Source organism: Ixodes scapularis, unplaced genomic scaffold, assembly GCF_016920785.2.
Source record: "Ixodes scapularis isolate PalLabHiFi unplaced genomic scaffold, ASM1692078v2 PGA_scaffold1__304_contigs__length_218370807, whole genome shotgun sequence".
Taxonomy (NCBI): Eukaryota; Metazoa; Arthropoda; class Arachnida; order Ixodida; family Ixodidae; genus Ixodes; species Ixodes scapularis.
Genome location: NW_024609846.1, coordinates 159030501 through 159038357, shown reverse-complemented (window position 1 = coordinate 159038357; position 7857 = coordinate 159030501).

The following is a 7857-nucleotide window of genomic DNA, read 5'->3' as shown; positions in this document are numbered from 1 at the left end:
AACCTGCAAGCGCAGCCCGGTGTGCAAACGCTGCAGCGGCACGCATGAGGACAGAGACTCCTGCTCTGCTCAAGAAAAGTGCATTAACTGCGGCGACGCACACTCGGCTACATCACCATCCTGTTCAAAATGGCGGCAGGAAAAAAAGACAAAAAATTACTCCAGACAACACGGAGTCGATTTTTGCACTGCCAGAACTGCAGTTCACGAATCCGGATGGCCGGAGCTGCCCAGAAAAAGCGAAGGGCCTTCTTCAACTGCGCAGGACACTTTGGCTACCATAACTGAGAACCAGGTGCCAGAGAGGCCTACATTCGCTGCACTAACTAAGGTTCCAAAAAGTAACAAAATAGAGGCACCTCCGACTAAGGAAGGGCCTATTTCACCTGACCTAATCCAAGTCGAAGATCCGACAACGTCAGGAAACACACCCGCCGATCCAAGAAAGCGAAGAACACCGAAGCGCAAGACTCCGTCCGTGTCAACAGACACAGCCCCAAGTAAGGGGTGGATTCCGAAGCTAATTCAAACAGCAGCAAACATAATCTGCAAGCTTTTGGAATCTATTGACGCAGAATGGGCCCGCAGCATACTCACAATTCTTCAAATGGCCCTTCCCCTTATTAGATCATTGTAAATGGCAACTGCCGCGCCACATTCCTCTTCAGAACTTACTGTGTGGCAGTGGAATTGCCGTAGCCTCCGAAGAAAGCGCGGCAGCCTCATACAGTATCTTCAATCGCACGCTCCCCCACCCGACATCATCTTTCTACAAGAACCTCGCACCCTTCCTAATCTTCCTGGATATGTGACACATGTGGCACATAACGATCCCAAACAGGACCACCTTGTGGCCACCCTAGTCAAACGCGTTCACACCGCGGTAGACTTTACTTTAGACGACCAGGCCGTTCCACATGTCCTACTTGAACTCCTTCCCGCCTCCCCACGCAAGCGTAACACCCAACCTCTCCGCCTACTCAATGTCTACAGCCGCCCCCAAGACCGCTACGCACGGTTTGATACGCTGTTTGAAGCCGCACGGCGCAAGGATTGCGCAACATTCATTGCAGGCGACTTCAACGCTCCTCATCCCACTTGGGGCTACCCTCGCGACACACCTAAGGGGCGCAAGCTGCACACTTTGATCCAACAGCACCATCTCACTCTACTTACTGATCCATCGACACCTACACGTCTTGGCACCAGCGTTGCACGGGACACGTGTCCTGACCTCACCCTGTACAGTGGCACAAAACCTTGCACCTGGCACAACCTTGAGGAACAGCTCGGCAGTGACCATTCCATTCTTGTCACCCATATCAACACCAAAGACTTCGCGGGTGAGGCACGCAAAATCCGCATCACGGACTGGCCTGCCTTCCGCACATCTTCCTCTTCTACCTCGCCCGACACACTCACTGACTGGGTGCAGACACTGCAAACCCGGCTAGACCGACACACGCGCACCCTTACCACCACTCCCGATGCGCCGGATATAGACTCCCACCTTCTTCACCTATGGGAAGCGCGCCGCGGTCTAACCAAACGGTGGCGACGTCAACGACAGAACCGGAAGCTCAAACTACGCATTGCACAACTCACTGTAGATGCTGCTACCTATGCTGCCAACTTCACTGGTCAAAACTGGAATACGCTGTGCGACAAGCTCAATGGTACGCTCGGTACTGCACGAACATGGTCCCTACTGCGTCATCTAATACAACCAGGCCAAGCCAAATCGGACAGGGCCAAGGGCATTTACAAACTTCTCCACGCTACTAACCTAACAGACTCCGAATGCCTCGCACAGCTACGACAGCGTTACCTTCCCCCTCCTGACACTCCACGCTACGCGGACTACACGGGTTCCCCCAACAATCTTCCGTATCTTAACGCGCCCATCACGGACATTGAGATTCGCGCTGCACTCACCGACATTCGCCGCAATACATCCCCTGGTCCTGACAAGATTCGCTACTCTCTCCTCTACAACCTCTCTGATTCCGACACCACTCAACTTACTACGTACTTGAATGAGGTGTAGGAGTCAGGTACCCTTCCCAAGGAATGGAAGGAAGCCACAGTCGTCCTGATTCCTAAGCCTGGCAAACCCCTCTCCTTGGAGAACCTGCGCCCGATTTCCCTTACCTCATGTCTGGGCAAACTGCTCGAGAAGGTCCTACAGCTTCGCCTACACAAATTTTTTGCCGACACCTCCGCCCTTCCCCACACCCTCTATGGCTACCGTAGTGGTATTTCCACTCAGGATGTACTGCTCCGCCTCAAACACGAAGTTCTAGACGCTCCAAGCACTGCTCAATATCGCGCTGTCCTTGCCGCAGATCTTAAAGGAGCCTTCGACAACCTGTCCCACGACCTGGTCCTCGAACAGTTGGCAGCCACTGGCTGCGGAGCGAAGGTGTACAATTACATCCGTAATTTTCTCCGCGACAGGTCTGCCAGCCTCGTTCTTGGTCACCTTCGCTCCCCCTCCGCTCCGGTGGCAAACCGTGGTACTCCGCAAGGCTCTGTACTCTCTCCCCTCCTGTTTAACCTTGCTATGCGAGGTCTCCCTCCCCTTCTGGATGAGATCTCAGATGTCAGCCATGCAATTCATGCAGATGACATTACTGTCTGGGTAACGAGAGGCTCCCTCGGACACATAGAGACTCAGCTACAACAAGCCGCTACTACCATCGAGCAATATGCCCGGCGTGGGGGCCTCACATGTTCCCCCACTAAGTCGGAGTTACTAGTCGTGACAAAACACGCTCGCGGACAAACCGATCTTCCCCTCACCATCACACTACATGACAAACCCGTCCCGCGTAAATCGGCCATACGGGTACTTGGCTTCACGTTGCAGTCCAACGCTAAGGCAACGCAAACCCTTCACCAACTCACTACCCAGTGCAACCAAATCATGCACATGCTACGCCGCGTCTCTAACCGCCGAAATGGCCTTAAAGAGGCAGATACCTTGCGCCTTGTCCAGGCCTTGATTCATACACGCCTACTTTATCACCTACCTTACCACAACCTCACCCAGACCGAGCACAAACGTATGTCTACCCTACTACGGAAGGCGCAGAAACTGGCGCTCGGTCTCCCCGTTCGCACAGCCACCGTTTGCTTAGAGCGGCTTGGGGTGACCAACACCCTGGAGGAACTTATACAAGCGCATGAGGTTGCCCAGTTGACGCGCTTGCGCTCGACGGGTCAAGGGCAGAGTCTCCTTGCCACCCTTGGTTTCCCACCCTGTCCTGCTTCCCTTAGCGCTGCGGGTCTCTCCCCCGCTGCTCGCGCCAAACTCATTGTGGCTCCTATTCCCCGCCATATGCATCCTACCCGTCACTCGGCCCGGCGTGACCATCGCTCGCGCTACCTCCGACGCGCGTATACTGAAGGCTGCGATACCGTTCGTGCCCTTTTTACGGACTCCAGTCCGCAGGATGCACGTGGGGGGATCACAGTCGTCGTGAACAGTGATCTCAGGTTGGTCCACGCTGCCACGGAACGTGGTCTCACTGACGTGTCCCTCCTGGAGGAGCGTGCGGTTGCCAGGGCAATCCTTTCCACCTCCACTCTCTCCTCTTCCACGCCCACTCACATTCTGACTGACTCCCAGACAGCCTGTCGCCACTTCCTTTACAACACCCTACATCCCTTCACTGCGTCCCTACTCGACTCTTTCCTATCCTCCACCTGCCACACTTTCCGGTTAGTCTGGGTGCCTGGGCACGCAGACATCCCTGGTAATGAGCGCGCACATGCGCTCGCCCGAGAACTCTCAAACCGGGCACCTGGGGAAGACTTTGCTACCATCCGACCAGCCCCTTTTTCATACTCGACTCACCTAGCTGAGCTACGCCTCGCTCGACAACATTATCCTCCTCCTCAGCCTTCCCTTACTCGCAGACAGGGCGTCCTATGGCGTCAACTCCAAACCAACACCTTCCCGACGCCCCTTTTCTACTCCTACGTGTACCCCTCCCGTGGTCCGCCTGAGTGCCCGCACTGCGGCAATCGTCCTACCCTTCTCCATATGGTCTGGCAATGCCAAGCCATTCCCTCTGTCTTGCCTCTTCCCAACCCCTCCCCCACCTCCTGGGAGGAGCGGCTGACCGATGACACGGCCACCGGCCAGCAATGGCTGGTGGAGCGTGCCGAGTCGGTGGCCGCCACGTATGGGGCCCCGGACTAGGGGCTCCAACTGGGTGTACTAGAACCCATACCTGCAATAAAGTTTATTCATTCATTCTAGAAGCCTGAAATCATAGCGGTCTCAAAGCAACACCGCCAACACCGTTAAAATTGGAGTTCTTACATTCCTCTTATTAACGTCGATGAGACATCCTTTGCTGACGTCATAGTCAGCATTCGGCCAATAGTGGTAAGCTGACCACAGTGACACTTTCAATCGCTCACATCGCCAATAGAAGCTGGTGATAACACAGAACAGAGAACCTGGCTGACGCACACGGCCACACATAGCATTCACTGCACTAACAACCTTGGGTGCAAATGACAAATCCTCTCCTTATGTTCATTATTGGGATGCCCCAGAAGATAAGTATTTTATGTGTGTACTACCGTTTCGGCCTTTCCTTCTCTCCTTTTCTCTCTCCCGAAGACGAAAGCGTGGTAGAAGGCGCACTTGTCAAACCAATCAGCTGTAGCCGTTTCATCGCTTGACTCCACTCTCTGTGCGCAGGAAATGACAGAAGCGTGGTCGCGCAGTGTGACGCATTAACCGTTGGCAATCTCAGAATGTCTGCTTGCGGACCTAGCATGGCGTATGGTGTGCCCTGCGTGGCTGCTGTGGATTCTGCTTTTGTAGTAAATGGTATCTCGTTCGAAAAGTCCTACCCATATATCGGCAACAAGCGATTTCTTCAAAGAAGCCCAAGACTTTTTTGTGATGCGTTTAGTGTTCGGTTATACAAATGACAGCTTGTGCGACATCATGTTGAATCTTCACGGACACCTTCCTTCTCGTTCCTCTGTTTGAGTGGTTGTCATGCCCATGTCGACATATATCTCGAATTACACCTTTCAAGTCCAGTATCGTCAGCATAAGTGCGCTGTAACCTACTTCGCGACAATTATTCCTTTTTCCTACAGGTGCTCTTCCAGATTACTGTAAACCCTTCATTTTCGCGGCCCCTATTTTTCGCGAATCGGTCAAACATGACATAATCGCGACCACTAAATTTCGCGAATTCCACACGCCTGCATTGAAAATCTTAAGAACCGAAATTTTCGCGCGCTCTTAAATTTCGTGAATTCTTCAATTCGTGAAATTCGCGAAAATTGAGGGCTCGCGAACATTAAGGGTTTTCCAGTATCTCTAGAATTGGGCCATGTCTATCTTCTCGCAGTCGGGAGAATATTTTCCCTGGAATTCTACCAACAGTCACCTGCCATTGGCCGTCTGAAATCATGTCACAACTGTAGCTACAATAGTGAATTTTTTATGCTCCCTACATTTTGTGATAACACGTTCCACAGCCACCTTTTCGTGGATAGACGCTTCATGAACACACGTTTCGTCAGCATTAACCTTTCATCAACATTCGCTACGCGAATGTTGATAATCTTCTTTTCCCTGGGAACCAAGTTAAGGAAAATCAGGGGTGGCGTGAAGCAGCTCATATAAAAATAATAAAAGTTGGTACATGCTCAATATCCAATTGGTACTTTTTTATACAGATGAGAAGTCACTTTTGGTAGTTATTTGTGGAACACAAGAATATGCCATATTTTCCGGGGCTATAGACTGCTAACTATACATGCTAAAAAGTTAAAATTTCAGGCTGTGCGGACTGTTTACGCGTGCGGACTATACATGAATATTGTTTTACAAGATCCTTTATTATGACGAGACGTGGCGGATTTTGTGAATGAAAGTGATTGCTGATGATGATTTCGGTATAATACAAGCTCTTTTTGTGATCTAAGAAAGCAGACATTTGCCGATGTGTGCCGTCTATGAGAATACTTTCGGGTCGACTAAGCATCAGATGCGGGCTACACCCGGCGAATGGGCTATGCACCTGGTGCGGACTATTCAAGCAAAAACGTCTAATTGAGACCGAATTCGCCCGTGCGGACTATAGTCCGGGAAAATACGGTATATAAAGGTTGCCCTATTTGATTGGGACATATCTGGCCTTATACGGGATCTACGGGATGCAGATATACACCTGTTTGGCACCACCCAGATATAAATATATAAAAAATTGTGCGAATCTGGCCATATATGCTTTATATGGCCAGCTCTGTCTAATTTTTATTTAACAATATATGTTTTCTTCTATAAGTCCAGATATGCCATTTTCGTAAGGGAATAGTGCAACGTGTTCTTGTACGTTCTGTTTGCCTGGCCTAATTAGAGTTGTACCCCAGAGTTTTAATAAAATCAAGACCGTTTTTTGTCACTATGAGTATTTGATTGCAAATAGGTTTATTCAAAATAATTTTATGTTGATATTTTTATTGAAAGTTCATATTTTTCAGGAATAATTTTCATGCCCTGGCCTATATTCCGTGTAGTTTGCAAACCCGCTAAAGCCATACATATAAAGGTGGAAGGCCTAAAGTTTAGTCTATTTGTTGCACCTGGTCCAAAGTTATTATTAAGCACATAATAATTGCATGCAGTTGACTTAAACATTGGTGTGTTACATGAAACAAGAAACATGTTTGGCCTACTACTCTTTTCCTGCCTTCCACAGGACCGCAAAGTTTGCAACTAATGCAGTACGCGGTAAGAACACGGCCGTCGCACAATCTTGAAACATTTTTTTTTTTCTCGTAGTGAAATCGCGTTTTCGAAAGAAAAAAAAGTTCAGTTTCGTGCGATTCATTTATTTGTACATCACATATAAAAAAGAGAAAAAAAAAATGAAAGCTGTTTACAACTCCCTGTAACGCCGAATTAGAGCGCAGCTCTTGAGGAGGGGGAGGAAAGGGTACTAGGGTGACATGTTCTTGGGGGAGGGGGGTCACGTGACCTCCAATGTCACGTGACCAGAGCCCCAGGTCACGTGACAACACCCCCACGAGGTCACGTGACCTTAGTGGATCACATGACCTGGGGGTGTCACTTGACCTCGGTGGGGGGTCACGTGACCCCCAGGTCACGCGACCACCCAGAGCAATTTTTCCGCTAGATTTAGCGGGGAAAATTTTCTGCTAGATTTAGCGGGTAGATGTTTCCGCTAGATTTAGCGGGTAAATTTTTCCGCTAGATTTAGCGGGGAAATTTTTCCGCTAGACTTAGCGGGGAAAATTTTCCACTAGATTTAGTGGGGAAATATTTCCGCTAGATTGAGCGGGGAAATGTTTTCACTAGATTTAGCGGGGAAATTTTTCCACTAGATTTAGCGGGGAAATTTTTCCGCTAGATTTAGCGGGGAACTTTTCTGCTAGTTTAAGCGGGGAAATTTTCCGCTACATTTAGTGGGGGAATATTTCCGCTAGATTGAGCGGGGAAATGTTTTCACTAGATTTAGCGGGGAAATTTTTCCGCTAGATTTAACGGGAAAAGTTTTCCGCTAGATTTAGCGGCTAAATATTTCCCCTAGGTTTAGCGGGGAAACTTTTTCCGCTAGATTGAGCAGGGAAATTTTTCCGCTAGATTTAGCGGGGAAAATTTTCTGCTAGATTTAGCGGGTAGATGTTTCCGCTATATTTAGCGGGGAATTTTCTCCGCTAGATTTAGCGGGTAAATTTTTCCGCTAGATTTAGCGGGGAAATTTTTCCGCTAGACTTAGCGGGGAAAATTTTCCACTAGATTTAGTGGGGAAATATTTCCGCTAGATTGAGCGGGGAAATGTTTTCACTAGATTT